Here is a 21819-nt window from a genome sequence, read left to right on the forward strand (position 1 = left end):
CCGCTGGGAACGCCTGGCGGTATTTGATGCCTTTTTCTTCCGCCATTTTGTCTTCGAAAAATGGGTTGAAAATTCGTGGCGTTGGCGTTGCGGCATCGTTTATAAAAGGACAATTCGAGGAGGAGTTTATTCTCAAAATTTCAACTTGCAAAGAAGGATAACGCTCAAGCAAAAACAGAAATGATTGGTGTGGGATGATGTCTGGATAAACATTTGGCATTTGAAATGTAAGCTTGTTCGTCTTAACTGTTCTGTACAGTAATGTCGTTTTTTAACGTTTTATTAATACGCATCGCTTTGATATGATGTAAAGGTAAATGGAAAATGTTAATTTTTTATTGAAAGTTAACTTCAACATAAACTAATTTGCATAGTCATATTTTCAAGTAAGTCAGTAAAAAGTAACCACATATTGATATTTTACAATCACCCACTAATAATTTTTATCGTAACATGGTTTAGTAAACATGATATTTGCTGTTAGGAAGCAGATATCAGCTGTTGCAGAGGTGGCAGCAAACAGTTGCCATACTGCAATTATTAAGATATTTAATGATCAGTACATTCACATTTATAATATAAGCTTACCACATACAGGATATTGCACTTTTCAGCAAGGTGATTGGTTCCCTGTTCAAAAAATAGGATGCAATAAACTTTGACTTCCTTGTTTGCAAAGCCCTTAATATTTTGAAAAGGAAAAAGAAAAAAATGTGCTTTGTTCTCTAGCTTTCGCCCATTTTCCTTCACATAGATTTCGCATTTGACCCGAAGTTGAGTATAGTTTTAAAAAAATATCTCACTTAATTTTGTCATATATGAAATACATATATATGAAGCCATATGCTGATAAAAAGTGTATACCAAATTTTGGGAGTGTTGAATATCCATATATACAATTCAGGCTTGTCTTCTTGATTGTAAATTTTGCCAAAGATGCAACTTCTTTCTGAGGAACACTTACTGTTGTAGGTGAGATTCACTTCTTTTGTTTTCAAGAGTGCTGCTTGATTAATTTTATCACCATTTCCAAACAAAGTGATGATTTGATTTTGGATTCAAGTAAAAGTACTAATTGACAAGGATTAGAATTTAAATATTTTTTGTCATGAAACTATAGCTAGATAAACAGAAACAAACTACATCTTGTTTGCTCAAGTTATATTTGCGAATTAATTTAACCTAAAAAGCCTTGAAAAATTTTAATGCATTGCTTTAGTGCTCTGATAATGCACAGAGGATGTCAAAATGTGGTAAGAACAGCAGTCATATTTCTTTGTTTGTACCACATTTTGACGTCATCCGTGCGTCATCAGAGTACAGATGCACAACAAAATCCAATCTGTTTGTTTGCTTGTATGCTGGCTTGTGACAACGATATTAAAAACCTTCCATTGAGAGAAAGAGGCACCCATTTCTTCCAGACAGTTATTCGTACTAATGAAATATATACAGGTATATTATATTTCTCTTAATGACACAGCAGTGTTTAAATAAGATGCCTCAAAGTTGCTGAGAAAATTAAACTTAGAAAAGAATAGTGTTAGGGCACTTTGAACACTGGGGTGCCTGAAAACACATTGTCGTTGTTGTTCCATGAGAATCTTTATTATTTGAAAACTGAACCATAAAAAATTCTTCAATTTGGATATAAGAACTGACTATCAATGTGCAGCATAAAGTCCTCAGGCTGTGGTATTTTTTCAGTGGTTTCAAAGTGTTTTGTGTTCAACAGTAATAACAGCTCTTTTATCGAACCAGAGTTTTCCTGTAAAGGGACACCAGCCATTGTTTTCAAGCTGAATTTTTGTCTGCAAGGAGCTGAGAGAAGAACACAATGAAAAGGGCTCATGTCAAATTTTAGGCTGATTTTTGGTTTTATCAAAGATGTGACCAAATTTTGGCAAGTAATGGGCACAATGAGTTTGAGTTTGTAGGACATAGATCAAAAATAAAGGCAAATCAAATGTTGAAATATTGAATTTTGGACTTTTTTCCTTTTTTATTTTTTGGATTACCCTCATTTTTGGCAATTTGTGTTCTGCATCAGTTCATTTGGGAAACCTGTGTCTATTTTCCCAGAAATTTGGTTGTATTTTCAAAACCAAAAACAGAAAATCAACTTAAAATTTGTCGTAGGCCCTTTGTGCTCCCAGCTCCACAATTCATCTAGTATTTTATTATGACTCTCAGTTAGTACGCGTGGTGTGGTTGGTCAATTTTACCACTCATACATGTATTTCACTATACAGCCCGCTAAGTTTGAAAGTTTCTTTTCCCATCATCCCGATTAACCTCAAAGATATAATAAATATCTTGCTAACCTCGTTTTCTTAGTCCGTACTGTAAGTTACAGATCCTCGTTTTGCTCCATTAATTTATGTTCCGTGCACTTTGCACTTGGGCCATAAATCAACTGGAAAAAACTTGGTCTGTCACTTAGCACTACGGACCTCAAACTTGGTTAGTAAGAGGTATATATACTCCAAAATCTGTAAAAATAAATAATTGAATTTTGGGTACTTGCATGTTTTGGCCATACAGTGTCAATGTACATACATGTTCAATGGCTTCTGAGCTATAAAGGCAATAATACATTATTAAAAGTAATCTAGATAGCAAGTCATTTAGGAAGACATAAACCCGCTCTTTACAAATTAAGGATTTCAATAATTATTTACTCATAACTCAAGGGTATGCAATCTTATGAGTTAAATAAATGCTTGAAATATTGATCAAGCACCATGATGTGCATATATAGAAACTACACCCCAGGACTTACCTTACATGCTTTTTTTGAAGCCAAAAACTAAAGATTGACAATATTGCTTGGATGTTTGTCAATCATGATCCCAATAGAGTAGAAAACAGAGTATTTAACTTCAAGCAAACTGTGTTTGAGGTGAATGTGGTTGATAAAGAATAGAATGCACGGATAAAACAACAAATGTTTTTGTATAAGTTTTGAAATGATTTGAGTGGTTTTTCATTTGTAACAGCCAAACTAAATAAGAAGCCAGTTAATGAAAGTTTTCTGTCAAGATTTATTGTCAAAGAAAGGAATTAAACTATAATATAGTAATACATATGAAGCACTTTTTTCTCCAAACATTTTAATAATATTGGACAACTTGCACATTTTGAGTATAATTTTTACCTGCAACACTGTTTTTATCCCCATCCATTTGTGCACCTCTTTTATGACAAAAAGTGTTCTCTGTCATTTTCAGGTCAAATCAAATGTCCTTTCCTTTCATTGTCATGCTATCAAATTTTCCCACAATAATATTGATTTCTTTCAAAGCAGGAATTTTCTGTGAATGGGCAAACTCTGTTTTCAGAAAAACCTATTTGTTGAGTACCAGAAGAACTAAAATACAAAACAAACTCCAGTTTGTGAATCATCATAATTCAAGATTACTGCAAACAAAAAGATTGGATAGGCAGGCAGATTCAACAATCAACCATATTCAAAAATAGGCAGTCTCAGACTGCATGTGTCTACTGCAGTTATGGTATAGAAATGTGATATAAAAGAATTGAAGAAAATGGAAATAAGACTGAAATGAAAACGAAGAGGGAGGAGTGGAAATAGGATAGAGATAAAAAAAATGGTTGTAAAAATGTTGCACAGAATATAGCCTCCCACGCAGACGTTCTTAGGGGTTCGTCACGCGTTCCTGCCCCACGAACGACGTTCGTGGGGCAGGAACGCGTGATGAACCCCTAAGAACGTCTGCGTGGGAGGCTACACAGAATACTGGTGAGATTGAGATTAAGCTGGTATCGTTTACCACAAACGTTTTGTAAGAAGAGAACTGTAACTTTATTCTGACATAAACAATATATTATATAATCTTACAACGTGAACCACAACTTTGTACTGAAAGCAATGCAGCAAAGTTCTAAACATAAAGTACTGAAAGCAAAGTTCTAACCTGAAACGTAGGCATAAAATGCAACAGAAACTATTAATTAATCTATACTGAACTTATTAATGGCAAGTAGCATTCTTTAACCCTTTGACTCCTGTCGTGTTTCCATAGTTTTCGCATAAATTAACTTTTTCCTGCAGCGGTTTAAAATGTGCAGTAGATAAATAAATATCGTTGGCTTCCAAAATTAACTGCATATTAAACTGGAATGATTAAACAAATGTTTTCTGACGTAAAATAATATCGTTACTATTAATCATTTGCCGAAAAACACACTTGAACGCAAAAATATCTAAAATTCACGGCATGTTGATGAAGACCTTTGGCATATCAAATTTCAACCCGCTTATGCAAATTGTCCTTGATTACGCATTTCTCGCTTCTCAAACGCATATATGAATTGACAAAGACACAAAAATCAACAAAAAGCTTTTCCAACAAAACATTTTATTGAAATAAACGATGCATTTGCTATTAGAGGCCAAAACTTTCAGTTTTTTTTTGCGTGCGTGCAAGCACGCATTTAAAATTTGAAGACACTCCGTGTTTGTTCAAAGCGATCACTCGCAGTAAATTGGGGCACGTTTGCAATGAAAATTACAGAAGTTACAGAATTCTGGTTCAAATCATCACTTAAACTATTTGTAAAAAGCAAATCAACATCGGAAAACATCATTAACCGTGTCCTGATCCGGAAATACAATCGCTTATATCTCGGTCAGTCGAGCATTAGCGTCGGCTTTCGATAGGATTCCATTTGGGATTCCTGTGGCATAACACTCTTACACTCTTTCACTCTTTCACTCAACCCGATGACATAGTGTCTACGCTTCTCTAGAAGCCGTAGACACAAAAACCATTCCTAGTTGACCATGCTTGGCCTAAGAATTGGCACATGAAAAGGGAAACTGGAACCAAGATGAGACTATCATTATAGAATGGACAAACAAGTAATTAATTTTAAGAAATTGTAAAAACAATTTTATAACGTTTACTGCTAAGATATTCAAAAAATAATTATATAGTTAAACCTATAAAACTGAGGTCAAAGGTTGGACTCATGTTGGACAAACTCAGATTTTCTTTTCCTGAGCATGCATGCCTGCGTCACTGACTGAAAAAACCCCACTATGGTGTTATATGTAACATTCTTGCCGAAATTAGTTGATGGCCGTTTCTGTCTATGCATCAACTGAAGTTAATGTTTAATGATTCTTGCACTTTCCACAGCATTTTATTCTTACAAAGTACTTTTTCTATAAGTGTTCCTTTGTACTTTGTATTGTAGTATGATCCCACTATTTTTGGCAGCCAATTAAATTATTAGCTGCATGTGCACACAATGCACCAACCAATGAGCTTACCTGTAGGCCGATCACATCATCTTGTTTACAGCTTAGTTCACCGCTTTACATGCCAGTTATTTCCCTCATTCAGTTCAGTCTTGGTGGAAGTTCTTCAAGCGATTTTTACCCCACCCACCCACCACATTTTTTCCCTTTTGTTGTCCAGTGTGCTTTCCTTTTTCCCTTCCACAGTGTAATCACATAGGTAAGATTTGTTACTGATCTGTAACTAATGGTTGGTTCTTTATTAAACTGTTGAGGGCACAAGTGTTGCTGGTGCCAACCCTTCAGTCCCACACTAAAGTGATACTGGGGTCGTTTAGCTTGGGTGAGCAACAGTGGCCATGTCCACTTCCCCTTGCTGATCTACCTTTGAGGAGGTTGGCATGGGAACACAGTCCATCTGCAAAGTTTTATGCAGGGGTGCCCTCAGGAAATTTCAGGGAAAACTGCTTTGCCTGCCATTGCTGGCTTGTTTGCATTTCGCTTGCTATTTCTTCAATTTTTTTTCGCACCGTGCGACTGCCCTCCCACCCTTTGGAGCAAGTATAACTTGGTGGCAAGTACAGTTGATTCCTGCTAACTCAAACCTCGCGATAACTTGAACCAATTTTCCTTTCCTTTCAGGTCATTTCCTATATAATCTTACCCTCGATAAATTGAGCTCCCAATAACTCGAGCCTTTTTCAATTTCCCTTGAAGGCTCAAGTTATCGGGAGTCGACGGTATGATAGGTTTTCCACTGAGCCTCTCAGTGTGACAGGTGCATGGGTGGGGCACTTGGATTGAGTTGCCATGGTTATCTCCAAGCACCTGACTGGGTGCTACATGCTGCACACCCCCTCACTTTGCAGTACCTAATAGCCCAATTTCGATATATTAAAATTCAGCCTGAAACAATAACGTCACTTCAAGGCTCCAGGGAATAAATTGTAGAGTTTATATGGGTTTATTCTCTGGTGCCTCACAGTATTGTTTAATGTTTCAGGCTGAATTTTAATATATCAAAATTGGGCCATTCGAAGGCTCATCTCTGGCGATGAGTTCAGCAGCAATTGAAATGCTGAGAGCATTACTGTCTTATTTTCAATGTAAAATATGTTTAGTGAGCACTGTTCCAGTTAAGAGAGGGATCTCAGGTCTAAATCCCCAGAAAGCTGGCTTCCTGACCCAACAACTTGAATGGTAAACTTAAAAAGATTTAAAGTTAACCAGCGCTACAACTGTATTGATCCTTCAAAATTCTTCATTGACACCCTGACTTTGAAAGCCCACACTGCTGAGACCCTAGCCTCTTACTAACCACTGCCTGGTTTTCTCATTTGGTAGGGTGCCAGACTGCAGAGTGGGAACTCATGGTTTGAACCCTGGCTGGACTATTGCAAGGGAGAATCAACATACACTGTACCTGCCTCTGCTTTCACATATGCAAGAGGTTAGATCTTCATGTGACTCAAATGACGAGATGACAGTCACGTCATGTTAATCATTACCTAAGTAAGGAGTGTTAATTGTTGAATGATGTACAAGCTCTTATCTAATTCAGCTATTCATAGGATAATATAAACAGTTGTGATCTTGTGATCTTGCATCGATCTCGTCTATCAGTCAGTAAGTAGCCCTAATTCTCTCCCACCCTTATGGTGCAGGAGGTTTATTGTTTCTATCTGTATCATGTATCTGGTTTCATTAGTTCAAACAATTGAGCTCCTATTTTTCCGAAAGTCGCTTGTTGTTTGTGTTTGAATGTTAAACAATTAACAATTAGGGAATAATTATGTGAAAGAACCATTATTGAGGATGTAATGAACACTGGCTGTGACTCACATCAAGGCTGTAATCAACCTTCTGCGGAAAGCCCCACATTTTCAGCAATGCTGTCAGTTGGTTTTTGGCTTTAAAAAAAAACCCTAATGGCTTTGCTGTTTAGGGCTGCCATTAAGTTAACCTGTGGAAATACTGCAAGGAGGAACCAGTTCTTACAGGGATGGTGCAGTGGTAAGAGCACTCGCTTCCCACCAATGTGGCCCAGGTTCAATTCCTTAACCTGGCGTCATATCATGATATGTGGGTTGAGTTTGTTGTTGGTCCTCGTCCTTGCTCCGAGAAGTTTTTCTCCGGACTAGCATTTCCAAATTCCAATTCGATCCGGGATCTGAGGGCCACAGGTTTGTCAGTTGCAACAGACTGTTAAGTGTCACCCTCATTAAACAAAGTCAATATATTTTATTTATTTATTATTTTGTTTGAGGATTGCAATAGGAGCAAGAGTTATATCTTGCTCTAAGAGGCTTTCTTTTCCAGAGAGTTCTACAGCTGTTTATCAAATCTCTCCCCAGAAATCACCAGCTGCCTTACAACCCACCGATTAATTTCTGTGTGCTCTCGTTATGCACAACATGTCAACTCAAGTATTACAAGATCTGATGACGGTTACGGATGATAGCGATAGTCTGGTATGATTTCCATGTCCAGATTTATTTGACAAGGAAAAGCACAGAACATCAAACTTTTTTAGACATTCCAGGATAAAAGGGGCCTTTGGTGCCTGGCTATTTAGGGCTATGTATCGCTATAAATAACAAAGTCAATTTGAAACAGATGTTTTAGAAAATGGACCGGCATTAGAGTACAACTAGTGATTTTCTTAAATGTTGAAACTTTAAATGTTATTTTTGTAAACAAACTGCAATGACCATTCATAAGTTTTTGCAACAAACAATTTTTGCAGCAGTGCTCTTCACTGATTTTTAAACGTAACTGAGTCATTTTAAGGCAAAAACTGATCTTCAGGCACCAAAATACCATGCTGTACCGGCCACCCTGTCAACTGTACATATACATGTAACTATATTTATTTATTTATTTATTTATCTATTTATTTATTGCACGATTAAGACACTGCGTCCCTTTAAATACTTTAATCCAAATTTATCATTCTTTGAATTTTCCATTTACATCCTACGGCATGGCCGCTTGGTGTCAAGCTGCGCTGATTGATTTGAGAAAGATACTTATCCTACAGAAACGTGCCCTTCGGCTAATGTTCGTTAATTACTAGTAATAGATCTCATGCTATCTCCTTCTTTATCTCTGCTAACATCTTCCCTCTCAATATGCTATATTTTGAAACGGTTTGTTCTCTTATGCATGACATTTCTACTAATTCTGCACCTCAGAATAGTTGTCGCCTCTTTACCTACTCAAGTGATGTCCATACGTGTAATACTAGATTTTCTGATGCTTTTACTTTCTATGTTAATAATTTTCGGCCCTTGGAGCTAAGGTGTGGAATTGCTTGAAGCCTGATCTGCGTAAGCTCAGGACAAAATTCATCAATTTCTACTTGCGGTGATTGACGATGAGAATGATTATGTTGATTTCTTGTCATTATTCTTTAAAATCACTAACTATTGTTAATTAAACTTTATATTCGCTTTTCTTCTTGTTCTTGTTTTCCCCTCTTATTATATATTCGTATATATGTGTATGTATAATTATGTATATTCTTAGGCTGCAAAACAGTCATTTTTTCTCTCCCCAGTCTCACTCTACGTTTCCACCCTCGCTCCAGACCTTTTGCTTGACGAGAAGTCGCATTTCGACCAAACGCAAAAATACGGCTGTTTTGCAGTCTAGTATATTCTACATATTTGATTTTCTCTTATCTAGTTGCTTAAAAGAACACATGCGTGTACTTATGTACTTATTTATATTTACTAATTTATTCTAATTTTATTCATGTTTGTAATAATAAATTATTATTATTAAGTTACACAGTCCGCCTTGATTAGCTCTGCTGTATGCAGGCTGTGTATTCCTGTAAATTCTATAAGTATATGAAATAAAGTTGTTGTTATTGTTGCTGTTGTTGTTTATTTATCTTGGTGAAGCTAATGAAATAAAAATAAAATGCTGTGGAATGGCCCTATGCGATATTTTCATAAAATCTCACAACATCACACTCACTAATAAAAACTTCTAAACTTTCTTGCTAGCATATGGGATTGTGTACTTGAAAATAATAAGTCTATGCCAAATTAGAGCTTAATTTGGAGCAATTTGGATTCCTTTAGCATAATTCTCACCTACTTTGTTATTAGCCTTTAGACATGGCTCTTCCTGTTTCCAGGGGAAGATGATCCCCCGAGACTCAGGGGCAGATAGTTGGGTCAGGAGAAAGTCAAACTTGCCCGTTTTGACTTCCTCCTGACCCAACAATCTGCCCCTGATGAGTGATGGTGAAAAATGCTGTGAAAAGGGGTATTTGAACACACAATCACCCCGGCCATTGGTAGGTTCAAATGAACTGCCTTTTCTCAGCCTCCTCCTACCCCTACCCCCTCCCCCCTACCCCTTACGTTGAAGTTTTCATTGTCCTTCCTCTTGGTCAAGCAGCTTCCGGTATGGTAGTTGTTCCTGATCCCTCGCGCGCTCCGCGCTCCTCCATTTCACCGTCACTTTGCTTTTATGTTTTCCCGGTTCGGTGTACGTTTCAGCCTGAGTGGAGATGTCTACTATTTCGTCTAGTTTCTTTACGCGGAAAGGCTACGCACAGGCGTACTGAATGCTGACATGAAAACCGTTCAGACAAATGATGCAAAGTGTTCCAATCATGACCCTCATCAATCTCGTACCCAGAGTCCTCAGGCTTCTTGGTCAGCGGGTGGGCGCCAGGAGCCTGAGGTCTCCGGGTACGAGATTGGACCCTCATTTAAAAATCTGATGCTTTACCAACTGAGCTACTGAGCTACCCGGCTCCTGACTTATTGTTACATACTCTTTTATTTCTTCTTTCCATTTTCGGCATATTTTACAACGTTTTCAGCACCTTGCGTGCTTTTTTGGGACCAAAAGCTTAGTTTCTATGTTTTTTTTATTTCAGCCGCTAAAACTGAACTGGCAAAAATTGTACCATTATATAAAGCAAAGAGCAAGTCAAGGGGTAACACTTTTCAGTTTAAATGATGAGTAAACGAGGAACAATTAAAGAGTATATCTGTTTGTTAAATGTAGGTTTTAATGTTAATGAATACGGCATATCTGAGCTGTCATGGTTCCTGATTTTTCGTCTGCGTCCTATGATGCCACCTTTTTGCCTTTTTTTGTTTTTTGTTTTTGTTTCGTAAGTGGCAAAGATCTCAGCAATTTAGATTATGCTAATCGATACTAAACACGCACCAATGTAGAAATATTTCCTTACACAATGGTTATTCATGACTATAGCATAAGTGCTGAATGATTCTCTAAAAATTAGTCAATTAGTAAAGCCGTCGATTTTTATGATTTTACTTAAAGGTTTTCGATTTTCAGTTGTTATTCAAGATACATTGTCTAGAGTTATGCAACTAGAAACGGAATTATGCACTTTTTGACTTTCGTAAAATTATTCAGTGTAACCAAGAGAGGATCTTGGGGTAATATAAATGTGTAACATATTTAAAGAAAATGATTGCAAAATAAATAAAATGTTTTCGTCCACTGTGACTTGAGTAGCAGTCATTTTCGGGAGCAGACATTAATAAAATACGAGATTCCGTATCACAAAACGTGCAGCTATTTTAAGTAACACTTCCCGGAGTAACGCATTTGCCTGTGGTAATATATTAGGCAATAACATAGGATTCTTCTTATGCCAGTTTTGAACAGTAAAATAGTCCATACGCCCTTTTTTCTGCTCGCTTTTTAGTCGTGCTCTCTGAAATGACTGCTATGCAGGTTACAACAGCCTCGTCTTATGTTTTTCAGCCTATGATTTTACACGAAACTACAAGTTTGTTTAAAGAGGCAGCTTTTGGAACATTTTGGCGTGTTTCATTGTAAAAAGGCTATAACGAGTAGAAATCCGCACACACTGAAACGGACCTCAGGTTTTTTTTGTCAATATTTTAAACGAGCGCAACATTCGGAGCTAGAGTTGGGTCTTGAACAAATTGTAAAGATTGGGTGCAACGAGAAACAGAAATGAAGAGAAGTTGAGTTTGGTCTGAGCCCTCGTGCGTTCCAGTCGAGCTAATGCGCCGATCAAATCGAAACTTCAACATCCCCCCCCCGGGCAAACCCCGGGCATTTGACTATTTTCTGTGCCCGGGAGTGGGGAATTTGACGGGTAAGGCCTTTCCGGGGGTGGGGAATTTGACTTTGCCTGGGTGGGGTGGGGAAAATTGAACCGGAAGTGTCAGGTTTCAAATCGCTTTTTTTTTGGGGGGGGGGGGGGGGGGCGCCGAAGTCGCTAACAGCTATAAACACGTGTTTGGACGAGATGGAAGAGTTTAAAGGAAGAGATACAGCATTACAAAAAAAGCTTACAAAAAAAGGTCTTTAAAAGTGAGATAGCTTAAATATTAATTTTTTTTATAGATTGTATATAAACGATGTAGATTTTCTATACAATGAGTCAAGCTGCGGTCCCGCAGTGAAAAGTGAAAGAAATAAACACTGTCGAATGAAAAACCGCTTTGGCTTAAATTGCAGAATATCCTGGCATTCGAACAACATTCCACGTAGCTGGCTAACTTATTTTAAATATGTTATTATGTATTTCTCGTTAAACAACCTTTGCCGTGTTTCGGAGTTAGAACAGCTTACAATTGCTGATTGACATTGTCCGACTTAGTTTCAATGTTGAAGTTGTGGTTTTTGTAGTAACTCATGACAGGAGCCGACAACAATTGTGCTTTAGGAGGGGCATTTGACAGACAAATCCGACGATAAGGTAGGGCATTTGAACACCATTTTGGCCCGAGGGGGCGGGAATTTGAACGATCCAATCTTCAAAAGTTCAAATGCCCGGGGTTTGCCCGGGGGGGGGATGTTGAAGTTTCGAGTTGATCGGCGCATAAATTTGCCTCTGAGTCAATTATGCAGGAGAGCCCAACGATAGCATCCAAGCAAAATATTTACAGTCAACCCAGGTCACGCGTGAACAGTATTTCCAAGAATGAAATGAACATTCGAATTTCTCTTTGTAATGTCCGACGTGTGAATGGAATGTTGGACATTTCTCTGGAAATCGTTCCGAAAAAGACGCATTAACTGAAAAAAAAGATTCAAAATACTTGGGAAACAATTGTTATTCTTGAAATATTCAATTTTGCCGTGTAAAGAAAAATTCATAGCTTTATACCGTCAATAAGCTTGGGAAATTTATACGGGAACTCTGAAATCTCGTTGGCGATTTTCAAAACTGACATGTAAATTCCAAAACTCCGTTCAAATTTCAAAAATATCGTTCACACGTGACCTGGGTTGACTGTAAAATGTTGTCTTCTGTGTGCTTACATCGTTTTCTGCCGTTTCCAGATATATTTGTGTAAGCTAATTCAGCCTGATCTGTTAACTAAAAATTTAAGTTGAAGCAAGTTTTTATTCCTCGAGTTTACTAGCTGACCTTTTTTTGGCGACACATTTGCCCCTTTGAAAACGAAAGGAAATAGATTCTTAGTGTTACGAAATGTTGAGCTGACATTTTGCAGAAGAAAACTATAGATTTCTTTTCCTACGAAAGCCGAGGAGGGACTTCCGACTTCGGACTTCTTACTTCCGACTTGCGCTTTCCGAATTTCGACTTCTGACTTACGACTTTCCACTTTCGACTTCTGACTTCCGACTCCCCACTTCGGACTTCTTACTTGCGACTTGCGCTTTCCGACTTCTGACTTCCGACTTACGATTTCCGACTTGCGACTTCGGACCTCCGACTTCGGAATTCGGACTTTAAATATCTGCTGGATGCGAAGAATGGAGGTACATTTCAGCTCCAAGAACACCATATTTATTGAAGCCACAGGGCAAGAGAGCTGAAAACAACTGCAAGAAGCCTTATGTGTAGCTCTTTATACTGAGAGACAACAATGAACAGCTTTGCAAAGGCACGGATTTATTTGTGGTGAACAAACATTTGCAATCTTACTGCGGATTACTTGTATAGACATGAAATAACGAGTATAGAAATCTACAGACTTATGTTAACAGATAACATTTATTTCGTACTACCTGAAATCTTGCAGCGAATCTGAGCCGTTAAACTAAGTCCTAGGTAAATGCCACCAAACTAGTGTACACAACGGCATGAAGTAACTAATCCAAACGGCTCCCGATGACAAGAAATCCTCCATACAGTAAATTTGAGTATTTGTCTTCACGATTGAGATAAAAAGGTCAACTTACGTAATTTATGAACAACTATTGTATTTTAATGATCGTTCAGTTGTTCTGAATTATCACGCGTTCGCCCCTCTCGAATGGCATTTGGCACGTTTTCTCCATTGTTCTCCTCAGTGATTGGCGGTTACTCTCATTGTAAACGCCTTGTTCTGTTGGGATATTTGATATCTTTAAGTGATAATTAAACGCTTAACTAGTAATCCAATTTAATGACTTTATAAACTTAACAAGGACCACGCGCGATTTGTAGCTAGGTCTTCGTGCTGACCAGAATTAGCAATGGACTAAATAAAATAGTAGCTGTTCAATCAGCCTTGTTTTTTTCAAGTTTCTTAACTACCTTAAACTCGACACTAAATGAACCGGATGAAAGTTTAAATCTGACCCAGTTATAAAGTGATTATTGGGTACTCAATGAGAGGGGTTGCTTGTAAGGTGTCATAATTTAAAATTAGTTTATTTGGGCACGGCACAAATCTGATCACTTCACTTTCACCAAAAGGTAACACAAACAAGTAAGAACAGAACTCGCGCTCCAACAAGACATTTTATCTTCTGACAATCCTATAAGGGAAAATGTACTGCATCCACTACTTACAACCTTATAAGGAAAAACCTGTTCCATCAACTCTCTTATAAATTTATCTTACAAGGAAAAATCGATAGCAGCCACTATCCTACGAACTTAGAGTTCAAAGATAAAACCGTTTTAAATTTGATTAGTTGCTACTGCTGGTTGACCCAAGGAAGGAAAAATCTATTGCATTCAAAGATATATGGCGATCCGGTCACTATCCCGGCAGACAAACGTCTATCGTACTGCATCAACTTAATACTATATGACTTATCTTACTAGAAATACGTGACTCGCAAAACCTCGCGAAGCTGGGGCTGGGTGGAAAGCCCTCTTTACTCGTATTGTAGCACCAAACGAGGACATTAAAAGGCGCATAAGATTTTTTTTTGATGAGCATAGTGTTTTCTTAGTTCCACGGGCTAGTTTGCGGTTGAAAATCTATTTCTGTCGAGACGTAATGTACAACGGGCGTGCAGCGCTGTCGTGTTCGATGAATTTATTTCCCACGGAAAATTATTCACCGCGGCCACAAAACGTGTAATTTCTTTAATGCAATCTTTCACAGAAAAGATTTCTAAAAGAAAGGGAAAAGATTCTGGAGAGATAGTTCTGTATCCAGTGAATATTGATGAACATTGCAGTTGAAATTTGATCATGCACGCATATTTTTTTCGATGTATGCAAATTTTGCTCCAGACGACGCCAGACAGTCTGACGTCATTGTGCGGACACCTTCAAAGATATAAACATATATCAACATATATATATATATATATAAATATATTTTTCGCTCGAATTCGCGCGGCTTAGCTCCGCTCGGGCCGGCTCGGCCCGACAAATTTATTAACCTCGCTACGCTCGGGCCTTCGGCCCTCGCTTCGCGAGGAACAATCGTATGAGAAAAAACCCATCGCATCCACTATCTTATAAACATATCTTACAGTCTCATGAATGCTTTCATTTCTTGTTCGATGCCTAATTTCACAAATGTGTGCATAGTAACTCTTCGTCTTTGTACGAGCCGTACATTGTTGTTCATGTTTAAACCGTCCTCAAAGGTAGCCGCTGAATGTCTTCGAATGGCGGACTGCCTTCGCTTCAGGTTGTAAGTTGTCGCCCGTCGCCGTCACCGTTTTGAAGCGCTGAGGCGGGAAGACTGTGTCTTTTGCTGATTAGCTTATGGACCATTGAAGGGCGGCGTGTTTCTTCACAGGACGATGTCCGGCGTACTCGGTTCACCTGCTCCATTTCCTGAGGGCGTGGCCGATTTCTGACCGTCGTGTTTCCTTGATCGAACAGCTGAACTTTGGAATTGCTGGGAAGGGTCTCCTGTCTCTTGAGTGTCTGTTTCTTGAAGGCGTCTTGTTTTCTGGATAGTAGATCAAGAGCCGTTCTTTTCTCTTTGTCGATCTGCTTGAGCGCAAGCGAAAGATCCTCGTCTTGTTTTGCGTTTCTCTCGATAGCCTTCTTCATATCAGCGGTTGGATGGAGGTATCTGTTTAGCTGATCCTTCATGGCGGTGTGCAAGGCACAATGATGTAAAAAACGATGCGAGTAATAACTTGAGTGAAGGATTGCGGTAAAGTGTGGCCCAAAGTCAAGATTATGAGCTCACTTTTGAACGCCCCGAAATTACAGACATTTATTGTTGACAAAGGAGATCTTTTTAATCCGTTTGCAGAACTAATCCTATTATGTTGTCAACTTGCGGCAAGTAAAATTTGCGTTAATGAACGATACTATCGTATAGCTACGGCTAAAGTAGCGGTAAGAATGTTTTCGTAATGAAGAAGGTAGTGTGCTTAGAGCAACATCGGCTGTTAATTTGGCAAAAAGAAATAATATTATGCCAAATAAAAAGGGATGTAATTATCCACTTAAAGTAATTAAGAATTGGCATATAATGAGGTAATGATTGCATTTCATTATCAAAGCATGATGGATAGTCTTTTGATTACTGTCAAACTAAGAAAACCGTGGACACTAAGAATTGGAATGTTTATAAACTTGGCCAGAGGAGAAAAAACAACAGGAAGAAACCTCTGACAGGAGAGAACTCACAGAACGATAAGTTCCAATAACGAGAACGTTCTGTGACCAATCAGAGGGAAACTCAACCCACAGAAGAAAAAAAAACACAAAAATAATTACAATTATTAAACAGGGATCTATCTATTACCGTATTTTTTTTTATTTCATGAGAAAAAATGTTACAGTTATTACACATTACACGTGCACTTTATCCTCAATAATCGTATTGAGTGTCACTTTGTGGTTATTAATAACTTATGAAGTACATTTCTTGCGATCAATGACCGTGCATGTTGAATTTTTTGTATTGGCGGCCTGGTTATGTATTCCATTCACGTACCAAATTAGAAGCACGTGAGCTTACGTGCTTCAGTTCTACTTGGCACGTGGATAAGAGAAAAGGATTAGTGTAACCTTCTTGTCTCTCCTAGCCCCCTCCCCTCACCGCCTCCCTACCCCCACCCCCCTCTCCCAACCCTTCATCTTTTGGGCTTGGTTTGACCGGTGTGCGAAAGTTAAATTTTACAAGCTTGGAAATTTTGATTTACATCTCAGGCCAGGAATCAAAATCTCTTCCATGATACAAAAATCGAGAAATGTTGCATCCACATACAAGAATAAAAAACCCCGATAATTTCCCGTGCCATGATCCTATAAACTTACTTTGAAACCTTACAAAGAAAAGAATCAATTGATCAACTATCCATAAACTAAGAGTTCAAAGATAAAACCGTTTTAAATTTGATCAGTTGCTACTGCCAGTTGATCCAAGAAAGGAAAAATCTATTGCATTCAAAGATATGGCGATTCGCGCCGGTTATTATCCCGGCTAAAAACTTAACTTACCAGGAAAAGTCTTTTGTGCATCCACTTAATACTATATATATGACTTATCTTACAATCGTATGAGAAAAAACTTCCGCATCCACTATCCTATAAACGTATCTTACAATCTTATGATCGTTTGTATCTCATGTTCGATGCCTGATTTCACAAATGTGTGCATAGTAGCTCTTCGTCTTTGTACGAGCCGTACATTATTGTTTAAGTTTGAACCGTCCTCAAAGGTAGCCGCTGAATGTCTTCGAATGGCGGACTGAGTTGAAGTAACTTCGCTTCCGGTGGTGAGGTGTTTCCCGTCGCCGTCACGGTTTGAAAACGCTGAAGCGGGAAGACTGTGTCTTTTGCTGATTAGCTTATGGACCATTGAAGGGCGGCGTGTTTCTTCACAGGACATTGTCCGGCGTACTCGGTTCACCTGCTGTATTTCCTGATGGCGTGGCCGATTTCCCTGGTCGAACAGCTGAACTCTGAAATTGTTGGCAAGGGACTCACGTCTCTTAAGTATTTGTTTTTTGAAGTCGTCTTGTTTTCTCGATAGTAGATCAAAAGCCATTCTTTTCTCTCTGTCGATCTGTTTCAGAGCAAGTGAAAGATCCTCGTCTTGTTTTGCGTTTCTCTCGATAGCCTTCTTCATATCAGCGGTTGGATGCAGGTATCTCTTTAGCTGATCCTTCATGGCGATGAGGTAAAAATGAGGTAAAAAACGATTCGAGTAACAACTTGAGTGAAGGATTGCGTAAAGTGTGGCGTTAAGTCTTATGAGCTCATTTTTTGTACGCGCCGAAATTACAGACAGTTATTGTTTAAGACAATTGTTTATGAATAGCATCAAATCACGCCGGCCGCATGCAAAATCATCGAAGGTACTTGATCTTTTTAATCCGTTTGCAGTACTAATCCTATTATGTTCAGTGTTAATTTGAGGCAAGTAAAGCGTTTGCGTAAATGAACAATAAGGCTACTGTGCAGCTACCATTTAAATAGCAGTGAGAATTTGTTTAGTAGATAGTGTGCTTGGATCAACATGGGCTGTTAATTTGGCCGACAAAATAATACTAACCCAAATGAAAAGGGATGTAATTATCCACTTAAAACAAACTAAGAATTGAAAGATAATGAAGGAATGATTCCATTTCATCATAAAGCATGATGGATAGTCTTTTAATTACAAAAAAAAGAAAACCGTGAACACTGAGAATTATTTCTAGAATGTTTATTGTTCTGTGACCAATCGGAAGGAATGTCACACTATAGAAGTAATTACCGTTACAGCCGGTTTGAGGTTTTTCCCTCTTGTATCTTATTGGTTTTCCTTTCGAACACAATAAACATACTTCTAATGCTCGTGGTTTTCTTAGTTTGACAGTAATAGTTACTATCATTGGTCTGTGCTTGGGTAATCATCAACTTTTAACTTCTATAAACATCTCCATGCGGCAGAGTATAAACGAGCATTTATAAATAAAGAGGCTTAGTCTCGGTCATGAAGTACCTATGTGCTAATTGGAAGCTAAGGCAATTGATTAAAGCAGATATTCCTGGATGATCTGCTCCGGTGATTCCTTATACAGTACGGTATACAGTCAACTCTCACTTCCCGGGGAACCTCGCTATTACGGACACCCCGATATTACGGACAGCAGTAAAATCCCCGGCAAAAATAAATTATAGACGTTCGACTGAAATACATTCCTACCCTAACTCGCGGTCCCAAGGGTGTCCGCAATAAACGGACTTGACTGTACTTGTAACGATAACCAAGTAGAATACCAAAGTTTGCAAGCTCCCGTATTGCCTCACAGCTTGCCTAAGTACCAGGCTTTTCGGGCAGAGCCGACTTTTGTCAAGTTTTTGTAAGAGTTTTCCTGGAAAACTTTGATAGTTTTCCAGTCCTTGTCAAGACACCTTCAGTTACAAAAACACGTGCAGTCAGTCGCAGGGCGTGAAACTGCACGTGTGAAGGCTGTTACCGTACCAGTTGCAAAAATTCAGTTGCACATAGAGGGTCCGTTATTTGGACGGTTTCAATACAATACTAAACTTCAAAACTAACATCCAATGAGACTTGTACATCTATGCTAACAATATATGAAATCGTGAATTCATGTCGCCAGCAATCACTTTCATTAACAAATTCCTAGTTATAAATACCTAATTGGCCACTTAGTACTGTTAGTACATAAACAATAGATACACCGGATTAGTGTGTAATTTGATTCGGTTATCAAGTGATTGTCGGGTTTCTTTATTGGCGGCTTGGTTATATATTCCATCCACGTACCAAGTAGATGTCAGGCAAGGAGCTGGCCCAATCCCTTGCCTCCAACTTTTTGTCGGGGGATCCGAAGCGAATACTTAAGAAACGTACTTCGAATGTCGTTTCTGTTTTCCAAGATCGTTTTCGAACGCTAAAAGAATTTGATTTTGGGCCTTTAAAGGGATGGTTTTGTACGCAGGTGTGCGCTAACAGAATTTAACGTACTTCAAATGTCGTTTCTGTTTTCCAAGATCGTTTTCGAACGCGAAAAGAATTTGATTTTGGGCCTTTAAAGGGATGGTTTTGTACGCAGGTGTACGCTAACAGAATTTGATTTCTTTGGATCCTTAAACTGAATTTTGAAGACGCAGCAAGTTTTGGGGAAAAGATCTTGATCTCCGAATTAACAAGTTGCTGTTGGCTTTCCGAAAATCCTATTTCGCCACTTTAATGGCATTATTTTTGCCCCTTCAAAACCAAAAAAGGAATAAACTTTTCTATGTCAGTTGCTAAAGTTTCAGGTTATAAAACATCGAAAAAAAATCGCTAGGCTCTCTTGACGGTTCTAACGATGAACTCCTAAGACGATCTAGGCCGGCTTTCGAACAGAGCCGTTCGCTGAGATGAACCGTCGGATGCCCTCCTCTGTGCCCCTTTTTTTAGTTTTGTGTTTGCTCGATTTGGCAAATGTCATTAGTAATTTTGTCGATAAGTTTCACGAGATGGGGTTTCCTCTTACTATAGTTTGGGAGAGAAATTTAATAGCAAGCTCTAAATTAAACTAGAATTTACAATATCTGTTATTTCTCTTTGACACAAAAATTGACAAGAAGAAAACTAAAAGTCCGCAAGTGTAACACATTTGGGTGAATGGGAGGGGCCGCTTGTCAGGAAATTGAACTTCGTTTTGCGGGCATGGGACAAATTTGACCACGTTACCCTTAAAAGCTAAAAGCGAGGACAGGCTCAAAAGTGAGCTGCAAAAACACATTTAATTTTAATCTTACAATATTGTGAGCGTTTCCATCTCATGTTCAGTGCATGGTCTAGCAAAGCTGTGTATAGTAAGTCTTCGTCTTGGTAGAAGCCGTACATTATTGTTCCCGTTTGAACCGTCAGGAAAAGTAACAGCTGAATGTCTTCGAATGGCGTAATTAGTTGCGTGGTTTTGAGTCAAGGTATCCTTGTTGATGCAGTTTTCTTCTCGTGGACCTACGTTCTTTCTACGTATTGACGTATTCTCCGTCCGTCGAAGCGAAGTAACGTCGCCTTCTGAAGCGGAAAGACTGTGTCTCTTACAAATCACAGTTGGTTTATGGACCACTGAAAGGCGGCCTGTTTCTTCACAAGATAATGTCCGACGTACTCGGTTCACCTGCTCCATTTCCTGAGGGCGTGGTCGATCTCTGATCGCCACGTTTCCTTGCTCGAAAAGCTGAACTCTGGAATTATTTGTAAGGGTCTCGCGTCTCTTGAGCATCTGTTTCTTGAAGTCGTCTTGTTTTCTCGATAGTAGATCAAGTGCAATTCTTTTCTCTTTGTCAATTTGCATGAGAACGAGTGAAAGATCCTCGTCTTGTTTTGCGTTTCTGCCGATAGCCTTTCGCATATCTGCGGTTGGATGGAGGTACAGTCTGGGTAGGTGATCCTTCATGGCGGTGCAGTGCACACAAAGTGGCGAAAGTCGGTACGAGTAACGGATTGAGTGAAGGGCTGCGATAAAGTGCGGCCGAAAGTCTTATGAGTTCGCTTTTGTACGCGGTGAAATAACGGGCATCAGTATTGTTTACAAACACAATCGCTGTAAATAGCATTCAATCACGCCCCCTGCAGAATCATGCGACCAAACTTGATGAATTCATCCTTTCGCTGTACTTATGACGTCTCATTGTACCGTTTTGCGCAAATGAACAATGCCATATTGTGAAGCTCTTTCTAAAGGCCAACAAAAAAAAAGGCGAAAAAATTTTAGTAATGAAGTACTGAGGAAATGTGTCTTCAGAAAATATTGACTTAAATAAAGAGGGGTGTGATTATCCACTAAAATAAACGAAAAATGATAGATGAAGTTATATTCTTTACAATGATTTCATTTCATTATCAATGCATGATTGATATTCCTTTAATTATAGGTACATTGATTGTTTTTGGACAGTTCAGGGTGAATAATTTAGAGAAACATCAACTTTTAACGGCAGCGTATCCTGAAGTACCTATGTACTAGTTTAAAGGAAAAGATTTACTTCTGTCTAAAGGAGACATGCCCAGGACCCCGACCCAATTCCACACACAATGGTATACTATAATAAAACAACCGTTAAACTAAGCAGAAAACCGGTAACTTGCAAACTCTGGTGTTGGCTCACAGCTAGCCTGCAGTGAGTCAGTCAAGGTTTTTCCTTCATCGGCTGTTTTGTGACATGCACTCACGTCACTTAGTATTTTCTGACGAACTTTAAAAGTTTTCCTTGTAAAGGCAAATCTGGTAGACACGTGTAGTTAACTGCAGTGTTTGAAAACTCACGTGTCGCAACTGATGGGCTATTATTGCGCAGTCACGACTGCATTGTTAAAGTTTTACAAAGGCGGGAAACGGGTAACTCATTAGGAATTAGGAGTACGAAATGTCGGAACTTTGTAATATGCAAACGGAACAAATTTCAA

General features: G+C 38.6%; 1 long non-coding RNA gene across 1 annotated transcript; it reads left to right on the forward strand.

Annotated features, from left to right (window-relative positions):
• Positions 1-22: 22 nt before the first annotated feature.
• Positions 23-9117, forward strand: LOC146467800 (uncharacterized). Its single transcript, XR_014867674.1, has 3 exons — positions 23-227; positions 6611-8768; positions 8916-9117. It is a non-coding gene; the product is annotated as an uncharacterized LOC146467800 (long non-coding RNA).
• Positions 9118-21819: the final 12702 nt, after the last annotated feature.

The sequence above is a fragment of the Pavona decussata genome, unplaced genomic scaffold, assembly GCF_977016875.1.
Source record: "Pavona decussata unplaced genomic scaffold, jaPavDecu1.1 SCAFFOLD_134, whole genome shotgun sequence".
Taxonomy (NCBI): domain Eukaryota; kingdom Metazoa; phylum Cnidaria; class Anthozoa; order Scleractinia; family Agariciidae; genus Pavona; species Pavona decussata.